General features: G+C 34.9%; 1 protein-coding gene across 5 annotated transcripts in view; it reads right to left on the bottom strand.

The window, feature by feature from the left end:
• The window catches only part of Rev3l (REV3 like, DNA directed polymerase zeta catalytic subunit), a 136580-nt gene that overhangs the window by 111957 nt on the left and 4907 nt on the right, over window positions 1-19716 (bottom strand). Inside the window, exon 2 of one of the 5 annotated variants that reach the window (XM_057762654.1) lies at window positions 14987-15115. The exons of the other annotated variants lie outside the window; for them this stretch is intronic. The gene's annotated coding sequence lies outside the window, so the exon portion shown is untranslated. The remainder of the gene's footprint in view (window positions 1-14986; window positions 15116-19716) is intronic. 5 annotated transcript variants of the gene reach the window in all.

Genomic DNA, 19716 nt, shown 5'->3' with positions numbered 1-19716 from the left:
GTATATATGAATCAATTAAGAAAAAGTGATTACACAAAAATCACACACTTAAAAAACACTCATATAGCCATGCAGTGGTAGTGGTGCACGCCTTTAATCCCAGCACTCGAGAGGCAGAGGTAGGTGGATCTCTGTAAATTTGAGGCCAGCCTGGTCTACAAGAGCAAGTTCCAGGACTGGCTCTAGAGCTACAGAGAAACCCTGTCTCAAAACAAACAAACAAACAAACAAACAAACAAACTCTTATGAGCTGGGCAGTGATGGTGCACACCTTTAATCCAAGCACTTGAAAGGCAGAGGCAGGCGAATCTCCATGATTTTGAGGCCAGCCTGGACTACAAAGAGAGTTCCAGAAAAGTTAGGATTATTACACAGAGAACTCTTGCCTTGAAAAACAATAAACAAACTAACCAACCATAAACTCTTATGTCTAGCATAATAAATGAGTAAGAGAAAGCAGGGTTTTTATACTTGTTTTTGGTTATGTTATTTTGATTGAGAAGCGATCAGTTTGTGTAATGCAGAAGAATATCACCAATAAAGTGAAGCACAAATAATAAAAACTCAGAGACTGAAATTGGTGTTCAACACAAAGACCCAAAAAGCAAAGCTGCCAGCCACTGGCTCTTATCTCAACTTCAGTCCAAAACGGTGATCCTGTCTCCAGAATCTCAGAATGAGACTGTGGGGAGAGCTGTTTCCTCCAGTTTTATAAACCTCTCTAGGGCTGGCACTGCCAGGTTTCTATGGCAACCAGTGTGGTCACTGGGATTAAAGGTGTGTGTTACCATAACCTGGTCTGTAAGGCTGACCAGTGGGGCTGTTTCACTCTCAGATCTTAACAAGTTGCTACACTTAGTTACATTTTAACTATCTGAATAATGAGATGCTACTCTGCTTCTAAAACAAACAATTTCAATGACACCAAAGTAACAGTGGTGTCACCAAAATAACATTTTTTTGTTTGTTTGTTTTCAGACAGGGCTTCTCTGTGTAGCTCTAGTTGTCTTGGAATTCATTCTCCCGGCTGGCATTGAATTCAGAAAACCACCTGCCTCTGCCTCCTGAAGATTGGGATTCAATGCATGCGCCACCACTGCCTGGCTCAAAATGACATTTTTATGGTAGGTTCTCAGGGCTACCCAAATCAGAAACACCAACACTTTTTTTTCTGGGCACTATCCCATATCTAGTGTAGCAGACTGTTAGGTGAAAAGAGTCTAAATAAATCTACCATTTAAATTATCCCAAGAGACTGAAGCAGCACGCATAGGGTCTGCATGCCTCTGCACAGGACCCCTACATATATATTATGGCTTTAAATTTAGTGTTTTTATGAGATTACTGAGTGTGTGAACAAGTGGGTCTCTGATTATTGGGCTTTCTCTTGGGTTCTTTTCTGCTGGTTTGTCTTTTCTAACTTTAATGGATAGGTTTTGCTATATCTTCTTATATTTTATTTCATATATACATGTATATGTATAATTCTGTAGATAAACATTTTTTGTTTTGTTTTTCAAGACAGGGTTTCTCTGTGTAACTGCCCTAGCTGTCCTGGAACTCTCTCTGTAGACCAGGCTGGCCTGGAACTAAGAGATATGCCTGCCTCTCCTTCCTGAGTACTGGGATTAAAGGTATGTGCCCCCACTGCCTGGATATATTTTTTAAATGAATGAATAAATGAAAACCTAGCTACTAGAATAAAGGTTAACAACTAAACTGTCACTTCTACCTGCTGAGTGAGGAAATGTTAGTTTTCTAATAGAGTAACAGTCACTGGGTATATCAACTACTCCAGGGGAGGCCTTAATTCAGGAGTAGCTGACCGATGTATAAGGGACTTGGAGTTTTTTGTGTGCTTTTTATTTGGTTATACTTTGGTGTGTGGTGTTGGGGGGGGTCGTTTTCTCATTTTGAGTGTAGTTTTATTTTCTTGGGTTTTGGGGATTTTGTTGTTGTATTGGATTTTATTTTTTGAGAAAGCACTTGGGGGAGGGAAAAATATGATCAAAATATATTTGAATTTTAAAAATGTTTTGAATAATTAAAATACAAGACAAATATTTAAAACCTGTCCCACAGAAATTTTTTTATAAGTATGGAAGAACCACTGCATTAGAAACTCAAATGTGCACTGGTATGCTATACACACATATACATCACTTTGGTTAAAATGGACCAGATGCAAAGTGTCAGGAGCCAGAAAGCTGGCTCAGTGGGTAAAAGCACTTGGTACCAAGCCTAATGACCAGAATTCAATCTATTAGACCTACATGGCTGAAGGCCAGACCAACTTGCAAGGGTTGTCTTCTGACTTCCATGCTTGTGCTATGATACAGATGATAATTCCCTTTTATTTACAGTTATACATCATGTGGTTCTACCCATCACAGTCACTTAGCAGCTGTCTTAGTGTCACAGTATTGCAGTGCTTATGTTAACTGCTGTTTTAATGGCAATCCCCAACACAAGCGGCAATGACACTAGCAATCCAGATATGCCAATGAAAGCTGTAAAGCTCTTCATTTAAGTGAAAGGGATAAAGTACAACAAAATATTCGAGACACTAGTCTACACTCATATACCTTTTATTACAGTATGCTATTTTTCTTTTGTTAATTTATTAAAAAGTTATAAATTAGTAAGTTTTATAATAGTTATGTGCACAAGTGAAAAATATATTTTTCTACATGTGGTTTAGCACTACCATAGTTTCAGTGATCAACTGGTCTTAGCAGGAAATGACAACCACTTCATCATTAATTTCATTATTAAAAATTCAATAATATTTTATATGTGGTATGCTTTCCCTTTTATAAATTTTGTTTTTAAAATAGACTTTCTGATGGGCATACTCTACAATCAAGTATTATGTCAAAAGAAAACATAATTTGGGAGGAGTGAGGGGTGGGTATGGTCAAGATACATTTTATACATGTATGAAGTTTTCAAAGACTAAAACATTTTAAAATATTTAGACATAATTTCAACAATAAATCTAATGAAATGGACATTAAAAACTGTTGAGAACAAAAGTGAAATAAACCAGAATCCTTATCTTTATGAATTTTATCTTCTAAAAAACTGTCAAGGCCAGAGAGCTGGCTCCTGAATAAAGGCACTTTCTGCCAAGCTTAATGGCCTGCATTCAACCCGAGACCCACATGGTTGAAGGACAGACCAAAGACGGTCTTCTGACCTCCATTGTATGATGTTCTTGCTATAGAACATACAATCCCACACATAGATGCACAAAATAAATTAAAATATTCAAAAATTACAATCAACAACAAAAGAAATCTGTCAGGGCTGGAGAGATGGTTCAGCAAGTAAGAATGTGAAATCACACACTCCTGGAAGTGCAGCACAGTGAGGAGCAGAGAAAGGAGAACTGCTGGGGCCTGCTGGCCGCTGCCCCATCATCAGCTACTTCCATGCTGAGTGAGAGGTCCTGTTCTCAAGGGATTAAAGCAGAATAACAAAGCAAGTCCTCCTGTGGCCTCTACACTCACATATACACATATGCACATATATTATACACAAATGCACATACAATCATACACACACACAAAAAAGTAAAACATAGCATGAAGTTTATCGTTTTAACCTTCTTGGGATGCACAATTTAATGACAGTATTGTTCAACCATGACCACTATAACCACCTTCAGAACTTTTCCACCATCCCAAACCAAGATTGTTCCATTGAACAAAAAATTCCCATTCCCCTCATCCCAGCCCCCGTTAACTACCTACAATTCTATTTTATGAAACTGGCTCACATAAGTGGCTCATACACTGTCATTCTTTCACAACATTTTTCTTCTAATTATGACATGTCCAGGCACCATGCACTGAGGACACAGAGATGCACAGCACACTGCTCTATTCTAAAGAAACTCACACGGTAGTAGGGAAGCTAAACAAAACTCTCAAATCATTTGGTAACTGTTCTAACAAAAGTACAGTGATGGCACAAAGGCCAACTCAGTGAAGTCTTCACCACAAAGGCAAATGGCTCATGACAGTCTTCTAGTATGAAGAGTTTACCATGATGAGCACTAGTACCACACAGAAAAACAGCATATACTCCTTCAAATTTATTTGGGAGGGGTGACATTGCTAGATACTCTGGATATTTACTAAGCCACCAGGTCTGTGTTCCTTAAGCCATGAGCATATGCAAAGTCTTAAGGATCTTCACTTGGAGGAAGAACAAGCAGTTTAGAGTGGAAAACTTCAGGAAGAACCAGTGGCAGCTGAAACAACAGCTCGGTACCACATCGTGAAAAGATTTTTAGGTTACCCGCAGTCTGACTTTATTAATACGGAATAGTTTGAGAAGCTTAAAATATTTAAAAATCCCAATGGATTTTAGTTAGTTAGTTGTTAGTACTCATTCTTAGGATATTTCCAGAGGTTTTTATTTCCTATAATGGTAGCACAAGAGATTATATTTGTAAATTATTTTTATTTTAGATGTATGAGTGTTTTGCCTACACATTTGTCTGTGCACATGTGTGCTTGGTACCCACAAAGGCCAGAAGAGGGCATCAAGTTCCCTGGAACTGGAGTGACAGATGCTATATAGTTAGAGAGCTATGAGCTGCCATGTGGGCACTAGGACTGGACCAAGGTCCTCTCAAGAGTCACAAGTGTTCTTAATCATTGACTCCTCTCTCCAACCCCAGGATTAATTTGTATTAATGAGAACATTGACAGTTTTATACAGACACTACAGTTTGATGGCCTCAAACTGGAGAGGAATATCAGTAGATTTTATGTTTGGGGATTAATGTTTTATTCTTTTTTTTTTACATGTTCTATTTGTGTGCAAGTTATGTGTGATAACACCACACATTTATAGATCAGAGGACAACTTGTGAGAGTAGATTCTCTTTTTCAACCATAAGATCCTAGTGTTTAAACTCAGGTTGTCAGGCTTGATAGAAATCACCATTTACGTAATTTGAGCCCTCTGCCAGACCAAGTAACAATTTTTCCTAATCATAAGGTTTTTATTTTAAAAAATATTAGATAAACAGTAAAAACTTTACTCATCTTTTGACACACTTTATTACTTCTCTCCCTATGTTTATAATATATTCATTTTTAAACAAAGGATTCATACCTCACATATTATTGAAGCTCATTCTTCACTTAGTCATGAAGGGAACGTTTCCTCCTTTGGTTCTTACTATCTTTTGGTGACTGTACAGAAGGCATTATAGACATAACCATCCCATACTTTAAAAGATTTATTTTATTAACAATTTTTTGTTTTGCTAATATATACAAGTTGAACATTCCTTAACAGAAAATACAAAATCTTAAGCTTTTTTTGAAACTTATATTAAGCTCAGATTTTAGAGCACTTCAGATTAGTATTTAACTTCTACCAGTTCTCCTAAACAGTGGGCACATGGGGATCTTATGTCTATTGCCAGAATCTATTCAGTTCATGGTAAACTTAACAGTTCTTGACAAGAAATACCATGAATATGAAGCAGAAGTCATAAGATTTAAAAACAAGGAATTTTTTGTTATCAAGTGATTAGGATATTATTCCACCAAGACAATCACAAATCTATATGTATGGACCTAACAGAGTATCAAAACACATTAGCAAAAAATATAAAGACAAAAAACTGACAAAACTAAAAGGAAATAGACAAACCTATAAGTTGGAAATTTCAACACTCCTCTATCAGTGTTTGATAGAACAAAGGTGATGAAAAAATTCAGTCATTACTAAGAGAAATACATACAAACCTAAAATAAGATATTTTAAATTAAGAATTTAAAGGCTGAAGAGATGTCTGAGTAGTTGGTTTACTGCTCTTCCAGAAGAACTGGATTCAACTCCCAGAAACCACACTGAGCAGCTCACAACCACCTATAATCCCAGTTCCAGGGGATCAATGCCTCTGCAGATATCTGTAGACACATGATACACACACACACACATACACACACACACACACAAAAGTTAAAACTTAAAAAAGGACTACAAATCTAAAGTCTTACAATTAAAAATGTTGGTATGAGCTGGGCAGTGGTGGTGCACACCTTTAATCCCCAGCATTTGGGAGGCAAAGGCAGGCGGATCTCTTGTGAGTTCCAGGCCAGCCTGTTCTACAAGAGCTAGTTCCAGTACAGAGAGAAACTCTGTCTCATAAAACAAACAAACAAAAAAATGTTGGTATGAAACATGCTGAATCTTATACACTGTCACTAGCTACATATCTTGGTACATCCATTTTGGAAAAATTTTTGTATGCATGTGCACATATTTATAAATTTACATTCTTATGAAGAATAAATAACAGATCCATATTCTATAGTGAAACATTTAAAAATCAAATAACAACATGATAAACAGAGGTAACTAACCCCACATTAGCTCCAACTGAACATTCAGACTCAATGCAAACACATCCGATATTCCTTACACTTCTTGGTACAATGTAAACCATAAAACAGCACACCAGCAGCATGCTATTCAATAATCCCCAAAACTACTCAGGATCATTTTTTTTTTTTGTCTTGTCAAGAACAAATCAAGTGTGAAAGATCTGGAATGCATAAGGATAGGTGCATTAGCAACTCAGCAACAAAAGAGTACCAAAGAGTATAAGCAAAACTCTATAAAAGAGAAAGAATAAAAATTACATTGGGAATGAGAAAGAATAGAATCAATATACAAGAATAGGTGCATTAGCAACTCAGCAACAAAAGAGTACCAAAGAGTATAAGCAAAACTCTATAAAAGAGAAAGAATAAAAATTACATTGGGAATGAGAAAGAACAGAATCAATATTGTTTAAAATAAAATCAGTAATGTAAACAATGAAAGAGCTTATCAAGAATGCAGAAATCAAAAACTAGCAGTAGAAGAGAAGATGGACCGAAGACATGGCCCAGCAGGTAAAGATACTTGTTGCCACACTTGACAAGCTCCACTATGGAAGAAAATCAACTCCTGCAAACTGTCTTCTGATTTCTATGTGTGCTGTGGCACATGTGTACCCATACACACTAAATAGACAAATGTAATAAAACATTAAAAAAATAGAAAAGCTGAATGCTTAAAAGGAGACAGTGAGGCTGGGCATGGTAACACACCCCTTTGATACCAGCATGAATCTCTAGGTTTGAGGCCACCCTGCTCTACAGAGCAAGTTCCAGGACAGTTAGGGCCACACAGAAAAACCTTGTCTTGGAAAGAAAATTAATTTAAAAAAGGAGACAATGAAAATGGTCACAGTATTTTTAAAGAGAAAGAAATATTATCCAGTCCATAAGCAACATAGAACTTTTAAAACTGCTTATTAATTTATATTAAAACACCACAAAAAGGAATAAATGCAATAACCAAAAGTACAACAGAAGAATCCCAAACTAAAAAGCATGTGCACCTTTGTAGCAAAAGAACTTTCCTTAGCTCGGCAGAATTTAAAAAGGCATGCCCTGTGAGATGGCTTAGTGGATAATAGGTGCTTGCTGCCAAGCCTCCTGACCTATGCTCAATCCCTGAGACCCCCAAGGTAGAAAGAGAACTGACTCCCACAAGTTGTCCTCTGACCTGCATACTCATGCTGTCAAACACACATGTGCTCACAAATATAGAAAATAAAAACATTAAAGACATCAGAAAAATGTTTAAGACAATTTGGAAGAAAAAAATTCCTAGGACAGCTGCACAATGTGGCATAATTAGGCCTGCAATGCTTAACCAGGCTAGTCAGGACTATGTACATGCCACAAGTCATTCTCAGACAGTCTGGGTTCAGAAAAACATTCTACAAACACATTCACCTAAATAGTATCTGACACTATTTGAAGAAACTAAGTTAATAAAAATTGACAGTCAAGCTAGGAATACTGAAACACCTCTGTAAACAAAGTATTACCAGGCAGGGGGATCAAATTCAAACCTGGGCTACATATCAAATTCAAGGCTAGAGACCTTGCTATTCAAGATATAATCTTTTTTTTTAAATTAGTTTGAGATTTTTGCACATATTTTGACATTATCTCTCTACCAACTCTTCCCAGAGTCACACCCCCGTCTCTTTGCACACAACTTTGTGTCCTCCTTTTTTCCCTTATCAAGAGCATTTTATGTTGCCCAAAACTTCTTGGATGTAAGACATATTTAAGAAATTTTTTTCCACTAAGAAAAGTTCTTTTTTAAGATAACATGTATAGTTTAGAACATTCAACACTTAGTAGTAGTCTTACAAATTAGTGTAGGAAGCTGGGAGTATCAAAAACCTAAACTGTTTGTACAGGTTTAGTATCCCTACTGTGAAAATCTGAAATTTGCAATGCTCCAAATCACAAATATTTTGAGCATTAGCATAGTAAGTATAAAAATTCCACGCTCAGTCTACTGTGATGGGGTCATTCTGTCAGGCTGTATGTTTAGGTAAAACATAAATGAATTTCATGGGTTCTGTCCTTAAGATATTTCATTATGTACAAACAAATATGAATTCAGAAGATTTTCTATCATATGCATTTTAGATGAGGGATACAAATCTGTGTTACATAAGAGACAATATTTTATCTTGTTTTTGAATTTTATAATTAATTACAACTACATTTCAGTATATATGCTTTTATACTGAAACAATTTACACAGCAAAAGCCAAAACTAAGAGGGAAAAGGGGTTTACTTCAAATGTATAAACTTATAAAGATAAAAGAATAAAGCAAATTTATTACAACAAAAATTTTACTGTCTAAAAACCTTGCTGAAAATGGGTCCAGGTAGGTTTTTTAAAAAACAAAAAGGAATAAGCTAAAAGGATTAATATATAGTACAGGTCATGACTTACAGTAGGTGTCACAGAAGCATCAAGTTAAAAGAAAAATATACAATGACACAAGACAAAAAATAAGATTCAAGATGGAATCATTTAAGGAATCCTCTTGGATTGCTAAAGAGGTAGCTACAACGCTATTCAAGTAAATTTGTTACAGATCTGCAACAAGACAGATGTAAAACCCTAAAATCAGCATTTAGAAAATTATGACAATTATTATTGTTACTATTAGGTAACAATTACTCCCTTTAGGCAATAATTTTTACAATGCAGTTTGTATGTGTGTATATATATATATATTAGTGATTTGTCTCATTGTAGTTTTAAGTACAAGTACCAGGAAAAAAGTTTCTTCACCATAAAGAGTTTAAAGAACTACTGTAAGGCTGTATCAGTCTTGAAGCTTTTGTGTGTGTCAAATAACAGACACAAATAAAGCAACAGTGATGCAAAGTAAGACCAACAGGAATGGGAAACAAACTGTGACAGGTCAGACAAAAAATAAGTAAACAGAATATACAACATTCAAAAACAAAATTTTAAAAATGTCATATTTTCCTTATGTAGTTTTATGTTCTAGGATATCCTATCAGTTTAATAACAGCTTTTGAAGAAAACTCATTGTACCAAATGAACACAGCGAGCTACACTGCAACCGCAGAAATGCTTTCTAAAGTCATTACAGGAACAATCAAGGAACTATCTGTCAATAATCCATATCAAATAAATGAGAAATTACTTCAAGCTTCAATGAAATATATAGATTGGTGACAGTAACAAATTCTCAAAAAAACTTCAATAAATTTAAAAAGTTTCAAAAAAAGATAATGGCTTTCAACAATGTTCTACCATATCACTTAAGAATTACTACTGGGTTTTGACCTTTTTTATGCTGCTGAATAAAATTGTGGAGGTAAGGTCTGGCAACCTTTAAAATGTTTAAAACTACATTAAATTACTCAAAATATGCTAATATGTCTGCTCTTACAGCTTTGAATTCTCCTTACACCGAGTTCAGTAGAGTCAAGTACTTCACATCAGATGCTATATAGCAGGTGACAGACACTTCTGCCATTTCTTCCATAGCTCACTAAAATCTTTCATAACCTCTGGATGATTATCTGGTAGTATTACTATTTTTCCAAAATGGCTACATTTTATTTATCTTTATTTTACGTGATCAGTGAGAAACTAACAATCTAATCACTCTAACGTCTACATGGTTTGTAGGAGGAGGTCACACTTGTTCATCCTGACTGCCCGGCTGCTTAGTCCGAAAATAACCACACAGAAACTATATCAATTAAATCACTGCTTAGTCCATTAGCTCTAGCTTCTTATTGGTTAACTCTTACATCTTAATTTAACCCATCTCTATTAATCTGTATATCACTACAAGGTCATGGTCTATCAGCAAAATTCCGGCACGTCTATCTCTGACAGCAGATCCATGGCATTCCCTCACTCAGCCCTTCTTCCTCCCAGCATTCAGTCCAGTCCTCAACCTACCTAAGTTCCGCCCTACCAGGCCAAGGCAGTTTCTTTATTCATTAACCAATACAAGCAACACATAGACAGAAGTACCTCCCACACCAATGGTTGGTTAAAGAAAAGGGCTAATTGAAAAGATAAAGCAATGTTTGAACTACTATTGTCGTATGTGTTTGTGTTAAACACACAAGTATATATACAGTATACTTGTGAAATAGCAAGACCAATACAATATTCTGAACAATTATAATTGGTATGAAGTATTTTTCTACTTATGCTATACAATCTGATCATCTAAAAATAGTCCTTTAAAGGATGGCCCTATTTCTTAGAGGGTAGGGGTGTGCACGCCTTTAATCCCAGCACTTGGGAGGCATACGCTGGCAGATCTTTGTGAGTTCAAGGCCAGCCTAATCTACAAGAGCTAGTTCCAAGACAGGCTCTAAAGCTACAGAGACACCCTGTCTTGAAAAACAAAAAACAAACAAATAAAATAAAGGATGGCCCTATTTCTTGACTGTAATGTCAAAAAACAGTCTCACAATAGAAACAAATCTAGAAAAGGGAAAAAAAAAATACAGGATATTTTCGAAAATTTTAAATCACAGACTTTTAAGGATAAAATCTCCAAATAATATACGTCCATGCTGGATCTTTTCTTTCCATTCTTGCACCAAATATGTGTGTATAACTTCATTGGGATGTGTTTTAAAGGTTCATTAATACACACACACACCCCAAAATTTTAAAAATCACTATTTAAATAAAAAGCACTTATTGTAAGAACAACTCGATTCATAGATACAGGTCAATTTTTCTAACATATGAAGAACATCTCAGAACCAAGAATTTCAACAGTAAAATGAGCACAAGAGAAATAGTATGTTTTAAAAGAAACATATGGACTGGGGATGTAGCTTGGCTGGCAAAGTGCTTGCCTAGTATTCACAAAGCTTCAGGTCTGATACCTAGTACCATGTAAACCAGGTTTAGTCATTCCCAGCTAACAGTGATTTTCAGGCCAGCCTGTGCTACATGAAACACTTTCTGCTTAAACATACTTAGATGTACGCACACATGCATATGTGTGTGTATAATTCTCAAGTATATAGAAAGACAATCTTATTACAATAAAAGAATGTAGGAGCCAGGAGATAGCACAGCAGGTAAAGGTACTTACTATGCAAATCTTGTGCACCATGTTGGATTCTGGGAATCTAATGTAAAGATGAAAGGGAAGACCTGACTCCCTGACTCCGCAAGTTTGTCCTCCAACCTATACATGTATGCTGTGGTGTATGTGCATGCACACACACATACAAACACACACAAATAAGAGATTAAGAAATGTAAATTAATATTGAACTGAGGTCTATACTTTTACCCATCAGATTGAAGATAAAACACTTGAGAACAAAATCTTCAATATCTGGTCTCATTTCTGGTGGCAGTACAGATTAAACAACCTCTGTATTACAACTTTTATATTTAAAGAATGTCTGGTAGAACTTTTTTTAAATGTGGTACACAAGATATATATGGTATATGGTCATTTAAAAACTACTATAATTATCTGCTTTTTCAGGTCTCCGAATAAGGCGACAGGTAAGAAACTTGGATGAATACAGGAGTCTTACTCTACTTATTGCTCATCTAATAATACCTTATTGTACAGTTAGTGGACAATGTACGTATTTGTGAATGGGACACAGAATACGAATAGAAGTAACAGAAAGAATTAAGTTTACCTGAACCAAATATATTGTTTATGTAAACACCTCCAGCTCAGGGTATAGCTCAGCAACAGAATACTTGTCTATCACACACAGGGTTCAATCCCTAATATTATTTTTAAAGTTAAAAAAACAACTACTTATTTAACAAAGGGAACAATGTCGTATGACGTATGTCAGCAAATGGGCCCTTTGGAAAAATGAGTCAGCCAGCAACAATATAACAGATTATAATAATGACTCCCTAATTAGCCATATATCCTTAGGAAACCCCTAAAGACAACCCCTGTGATTTGTTTTGGACCATCAAACAAAAATACATATGGGGCTTGCCTTTATTTGCTGTTCCTGGAAACTGTGGTGTTATCTTCAGGTGAAGAGTCATGTCTAGCCTGCTAGAAACTTCCAGCTCTACGGCACCCTAGCTAACAGGCAGTACCAAATTCCAGACCAAATAAAATTATTCTAGACTAACCACCTGGCCTTTCCACTGATGGCAAACATATAAACAAGCCCACGGAGAAGCAGTAACAGAGATGCTTAACTAATAGGAGCCCAGAATTAAAGGTTAATACAGCTATTTCTTGACACTTGTAAGTTTAGGAGAGGAATGCTGTACAGCAAAAGTTAGTGTAACTGGGTAAAAAAATAAGATTCGTGAGCAAATATGAAAATATAGCTGCCCCTATCTATGTAGGACTAGTCCCAAAGTCCCCATTATTCTACCTCAGATATTAAAGCCTTTTATATGAAATGGAGTGATATTTGCACATAACCTATCTGTAACAGCACATGTATTGTAAATAATCTTTGGGTTACTTATGGTATCAAATCAAACATAAACGCTAAGCAAATAGTTGCAATATTCAATTGTTTAAGAAACAATAACAAAGCCAGGCGGTGGTGGCGCACGGCTTTAATCCCAGCACTCGGGAGGCAGAGGCAGGTGGATCTCTGTGAGTTCGAGGCCAGCCTGGTCTACAAGAGCTAGTTCCAGGACAGGAACCAAAACCACAGAGAAACCCTGTCTCGAAAATCCAAAAAAGAAAAAAAAGAAACAATAACAAGAGAAAACCAGTCTGTACACATACAGCACAGATGCACTTGCCCTCCCCAAATAACTTTCTGAGATTGGATGAATCCCTGGATATAAGACCTTCAGATATAAAGGTCTGACTACAGATTCACATAGTATTTTCTTAATTATACTAAACTTATAAAAAATATTTTCTATTAGATTAACTGAAAAGTCCAATTTCCTTATAAAACATTTACATAAAGTAATTCAGTCTAAATTTTCATAAAATGTTGAAACTAGATAGTACCGTTTAGGAAAAGGTGAATCAATATGAGTAACTATAACTGTGACTAAGAATATGCTCACGGTCACTGTCATTGACCAACAATATTGTTTTACTTTTCTGCTTCTTTCGTCTAAATGAGTAATAACCTAATACATGTTCTCTCATTTGATCTCACATGCTATGAGGCAAACATGCTACAAACTTAGGTAAGAGTCAATTAGCCTCTTCACATCTCATTTCCTCAAGTGTAAAATGGTGGAAACAGTACTTTTTGATAGTGATAAAGACTAAATTACTTGGAAAATGGTATACAATAAAAATAAAAAAATGGTCCAACATCTGTTACTAAAAATAATAAGAAATTAAAGTATTTAACTAACATATGCTTTCTACTTTAAAAACCTTAAACCCAATTAACCAAAATATGATACATAAAAATTAACTTGGAAGATCTTTCTGATTCGTAAAAGTAAAAAAAAAAAAAAAAAAAAAAAAAGCTAACAGAAGTTATTTTTTAAAAACCTGATAAATATATTTACAAAATATATGGTTTTAAACCTTAAATAGGTTTAAAACAAGAGGCTTCTTTTTTCTATGTGTATTATAAACTCACAAAAGGAAAAAGAAGCAAAGCAATAAATCCCTTTTGACAAGTCACCTTTACTGTGACACCTGGCATATGCTTTTAATATATCCTACCATAATTTATGTATTTTTAAAGCACTACTAAAGACTTTGGAAAATTGGGCTCCTTTAAAGAAATACATTTAGGCTAATGTGCAGCACTGGGAAAACTATGGTTACTCCTTAACCCATGGCTTATCACTGTTCCTTTTCAAGGAGATCGGAAATGGACACTGCCCTGCCCTATAGAAAACAAGAGGGTTTTTTTGTTTTATTTTGTTTTGTTTTTAAAGTTATGCCTGAATGGGGTGATTTAAAACACTGGCCAGCTTTTAAAAGGTGTTTGAAATACACAATACACAATTATCTCATCTATAGACATGAGTCATTGACCAACTATAAAGAGCCTACCCCATATTGTGCAAGTGATCCACTTTTACATTAATGGAATACATAAATGTTACAAAATGTTACATTTTCTATTTCACTTCACTTCAAACATTTTAAAGAGCACTTAGTACACAAGAGGTAACAAGGAAGAGTCTAGAGACAAGAATAGAAATGGGTAACATTATGCTACTATATGGCAGACATTTGCTGGTTATTTTATTCAGTAATAAGTCCTGTGAGGTAGAAATCAGTAAAACTCATTTTACAGAGAAGGAAATTAAAGCACACAGAAGTAAAATAACTTGTCCAAGCTATCTCAGCACGGAAGGCAGTGGAATGGAGGAGTTATTGGGGGGTGAGGGGGATGCCTGAGGACAGCGCTATATGACTATTTCTACAGACAATGTTCAACGCAGTAAGCCCTTTAACCGCAGTGTGGGAAAGGGCCAGGACTTGAAAACCAAGGAGATAAACTCTGGGAGTGGTCAAAGGAGCCAGAGGCTTAAAGAGTTTGATATTTGAGTTGTTACTTTTAAGGATGAGTACCAACTTCAATGCCAAGGATCATCCCACCCCCCTCACCCCCAATATATTAACCAAAATAAATTACTTACTTGAAATTGAGAAAAACAATTTTGAGAGTAATCTTCCTCAGATATATTATTCCATAGTTTTAAAAACAAATAATATGATGATAGTTTAATTTTTAGGTTGCTTTTATGTGGCTTGTCTTGGTTTTTATTCTGAAATGAAATTTAGATTAGTCATTTTCTTGTTCTGAGAAACTAGGAGTATGCCAACATGTTTTAACTTTACATTCTTTCACATAGCAATATGTATTCTTACTTACAAAGTCATCTTTTTCACATCTTAAACAAACCTAATTTAATATATAAATTACTTTTAAGTGTAAATATATGTATATGCAAACTAAAATACTTCTTTTAGTTCTTGTTACACTTTCTTGGCAATTGGAAGAAGTGTAAGAAAAATAGCAAACTTTTACAAATTGTTAAATATTAGACAAGGCATTTCTGAGGTAACACTCTTTTATTTGTTTATATAGTTAATATTCCCTGAACCCAAAGAAAATTATAATTACCCCCAAAGAAACTGATTTTGAATTCTTATTAGTTCCCAAAACTATAATCTAAAATTAAAGTAGAATTGGCCAGAAAATATATATAAATAATTTTCCATTGACAATGACTATCCATTTGCTTCAGAAATCACTCTTAGACATATATTCAATTTCTGCTGCAGAAAACAGTCCAGTTTCCCAATAATAATTAAGCAACAAGTTTTCATTTAAACAAATTGAAATATTTAAAAATCTATAAGAACCAGAAGAAACACAGGAACATCTGGAAATCTTCAAAGAATATTTAAAAAAAAAAAAAAACTACCAAAAGGTTAAAGAATTGTAACCGGGAGTCTTAATGTTAGTTACAGTATGTTTTGGTACCCTAAATGCATCTACATCATGTTTGGATAGTGGGTGTCTCTCTGATTGCCCAAGATACCCATCTCCATATTATTTATATTTGATTGGTAATTAGAAGTTAACATAATTGTATTCAAAGTTCATTGTATCTTCACTCCTATTATTTCTTCTTATTTAATACCACTGTGGTGTTAAAATAGCAACTAGGTACCAAAGCAACACACACTCCAAAGCATATCACATATCACACTCATTAAATTTATAAGTATTTCTTTGAAACAACTGGAGCTAATGGCAACCTACCCTATTTAAATGCAACCTACTTAAACTGCAATCATTTTTACTTCATATTAACTGAACGCCAATGAAAAGTCAGAAGAAAATACATACTAGCAAAGGAATCTGAGAAGTCTAATAAATTTTAATTGTGTATAATTTTAATGCTGATTTTCATTTCTAACTATCCTAAATTCTTCATTTATGTAAGTTGTACTTATTATTCTTAAGGATCATCATACACATATACACACCTTACTTGAATCTATTCTACAATGATATTCTCTCCTCTTCTAGACACAGTAGGCTTTTAAAGAGTTCTAAACTATATACATAAAATTAGTAATTCTACCAATGTTCTGTATTTCATCTTTCAATTGTCATCAATATCTTCCTACAATATCCCCTCAAATTTGAGGAGGGAAGGGCCAATGTGAAGTAGTGAAAACTGTCCAGATTCCCAGTTTTCAAATCTATCCTCATACCAACCAACCAAGTACTGGGCAGAGCCTGAAGCTGCTACCTGTCTAAAATTCATGTGTTTGAATATATATATCCACAAAGTTTTAAATACATACATATATACACACACACACACATATATATATATAAAATAATAAGTCGCATTGCTACTGGTTTTTAACACCTTGTACAACAGAAGGATATATGAAACATCTGCATGGTGGTTAGTGAAATATAAATATATACATATACACACATATGTGTTAAATTTTTAAGTATTATGATATTCTTATGAAAGGAGTAATGTAAAAATTCATAATATGTATGAATTTTAAATCCCAACTTCTTCACATCATGAAGGATTTTTGGGGACATACATATTCTATTAGTTGCGGCAAGATAAAATAGCCCATCAAATGCATACGGCAAGCAAGGATTGAGAGCTGGACCTAGAGGTGGTCTTTCCCTGCCTGTCTCTGCCTCCCCATCCACTATCTGCTTCCTTGTCATCAACAGTGAGATGTACCTTGACCTGGATGGCATGCTCCTCGGGTACTTAGACTACAAGTTCAGAGCAGTTCCAAAATCTCTTTTCCTCAAGAAACAGCTGTGGCTGATGGCTGAAGACATTCTAGTTAGTAAAGTACCTCTGTTACTACACTTCAAGTACCAAAAAAAAAAAAAAAAAAAAAAAAAAAAAAATGGTGGCTTACCCTTCAGTTTATAGGTGCCACCCAAAAGCCTCCCTCAGACTCTATTTCACTAGGGTCACCCTCCAATGAGCTATACCCATCAATTAAAGGCTCTGAATTAGAAGACATCTAACAAAACTTTTACTGTAGTGATTATTTTGCAGCTGTTTAAAGCAATTATTAGGACCTTTTGTTCTGCTTTTCTAATTTCTGTAACCACAACTTAAACCAGTTCTACTTACTAGAGGCAATTACTATCACCAATTATCCTATCTTCCTAAAGACAACAGTACAAATGTAGCAGATTGTTTCTCTGCCTACAACACACTCCAGTCTTTCCTTTCCTTTTTCCTCTTACATGGCACCACTGCTGTACACACCGTATCGTATCGCCAGGCAGCCACACATACTCATGCACTGTTTGACACATATGCAAAACAGGAAACATAAAATCTTGAGTAGAATTGCTATCTTACAAGAAAAGTACACTTTTAACTCTGAAACTTTCCAAGCTGCTTTACATAAAGCATGAATACTTTAGAATCCTACCAACAATGTATGAGACTGGCGTTTCTCTTCACTATTCTCAACTTACCCCACATAGCTTTGCAAATGTAACAGACGATGGAACACGTTATAGCTACAATTGTAACTTTATAAGAAATACTACATACATATAGCACTTTCACATGAATTTTCTTTGTTTATTTCTCTATTGGCAGGAGCTTATTAGGAAAAAATTGGTCGCTTTTCAAAAGTACAAATGAGTCTACTAGTCAATTTACCTTTTAGCTTATGATTTACCCCATACAAAATTTTATTTCTGTGTCATAAAATTCAGAATCTAGCTTCAGCATTGTTGGTTTTTTGTAACCTGAAGGACATTTATCATTCCTGAACTACATCAAAAATGACTATCCTGTTTCTTATTTCACATTTTTGACTCCTCTGGAAGCCCACTTATTTTTTTGTCCAAAATAGTAGCAATATATCTTAAAATATATGTTAAATAACCATTCTTTTCCCAACTGAAGGATCAAAGATAGTATCTTTGTCTTTAAGAACTAACATATGAGTTCATTTCTGAGTTTTACTCTGTTGCATTGCTATCATGTGCCCAAATCATGCCAGGCTCATAAACATTTTAAGTTCCTGGCATAGACCTCAGTAGCAGAGTACATGCCTAACATATACAAAGCCCAGGGCTTACCCTCAACACAGGAAAACACACCTTCATATACCCACTCCCATACTTTAAAATTAAAACAACTTCACAAGCAAATGGATATACTACAACTAGAAATTGTTAGTTTGCTTTAATAGAAAAAAAAATGCCTTTGACATTTTCTTAGCTAAGCATAATTAAGGTCAAAATACCATGGTGCAATTATGCACTTTGGTGGAGATTTATTTTAGAGACCCTAATGAGACTCATACCTTTGTCTTACTATATTTCTGAAACACATCTAGGAAATTGACTTTTTCTTAACAAGCATGTGAACATGCTTTTTCTAAACTATGCAGTCAATATATGTTATGCATAGAAAATCTGAAAGTATAAAACACACTTTCTACAGAGAATCAACCTTTATATTTCAATAAGTTTTCTGCATTTTAAATGACTATTTTGTAAACTGATTTTTTCACAAAATGACAATATTTTCTATGTTATTACATAATCTAAACATGATTAGAAATGAATAACATTTTGCTGAAATATGCTTCCTTTATGTACCTACTTCCCAACTGTTAGCTATCTGAGGCTATTCTCTGTGATGACTATCATCCATTGATTAATTTTTTTCAATGAATGCTTATGTTTCAAGCACTCTGGTAAGCACAGCTCTCTAACAGTGAACAAAAACCATTATTAGCATTTCTGGAGGTTACAATGAAGAAAAACTAAACAATTTCCAACACATACAGAATGTAGCTACAGCAATGCTATGAAGGCGCTTTAGATGTCCATGGGTAAGAGGACTTCCCTGAGGAAAGATAAACCGAAGTTTTAGAAGAAGGAAAAGAAAATATTCTAATTGCAGGTACCAGCAAATTCAATCCCCTCAACGTGGGAGGGAGCATAGCAAGAAAAGGGGACTGAAATAATGCCAATATGGCAGGAATACAAAGAGCAAGGCAAGAGGAATATGGCTTAAACCATGACTGAACAGAAAGGTAGGACCAAGCTGTACAAGACTTTGTAGATAGGTAGTTGACACCACCTAAGACAAGGAATTTTATCTGTATTCCTAATACAACTGAGTATTACTAAAGCACATAGTGTGATGTAAACAGAATTTCATTTTGAAAAAAATCTGATTACAGTGTAGAAATCAGATTAGAAGGGGCAGAATAGATTGGGATAAACCAAGATTAGGCTATTGTAGTAAACCCTTTCAAAAATGTCAGGAGCTTGGACTTAGATGGTGATGGATAATGAAAAGTAGATGGATTCAAAAGACAATTCGAT

This window comes from Chionomys nivalis, chromosome 2 (assembly GCF_950005125.1).
Source record: "Chionomys nivalis chromosome 2, mChiNiv1.1, whole genome shotgun sequence".
NCBI classification, from domain to species: Eukaryota; Metazoa; Chordata; class Mammalia; order Rodentia; family Cricetidae; genus Chionomys; species Chionomys nivalis.
The sequence above is the reverse complement of the archived record's forward strand: the minus strand, read 5'-3'. Positions and strand labels throughout refer to the sequence as shown.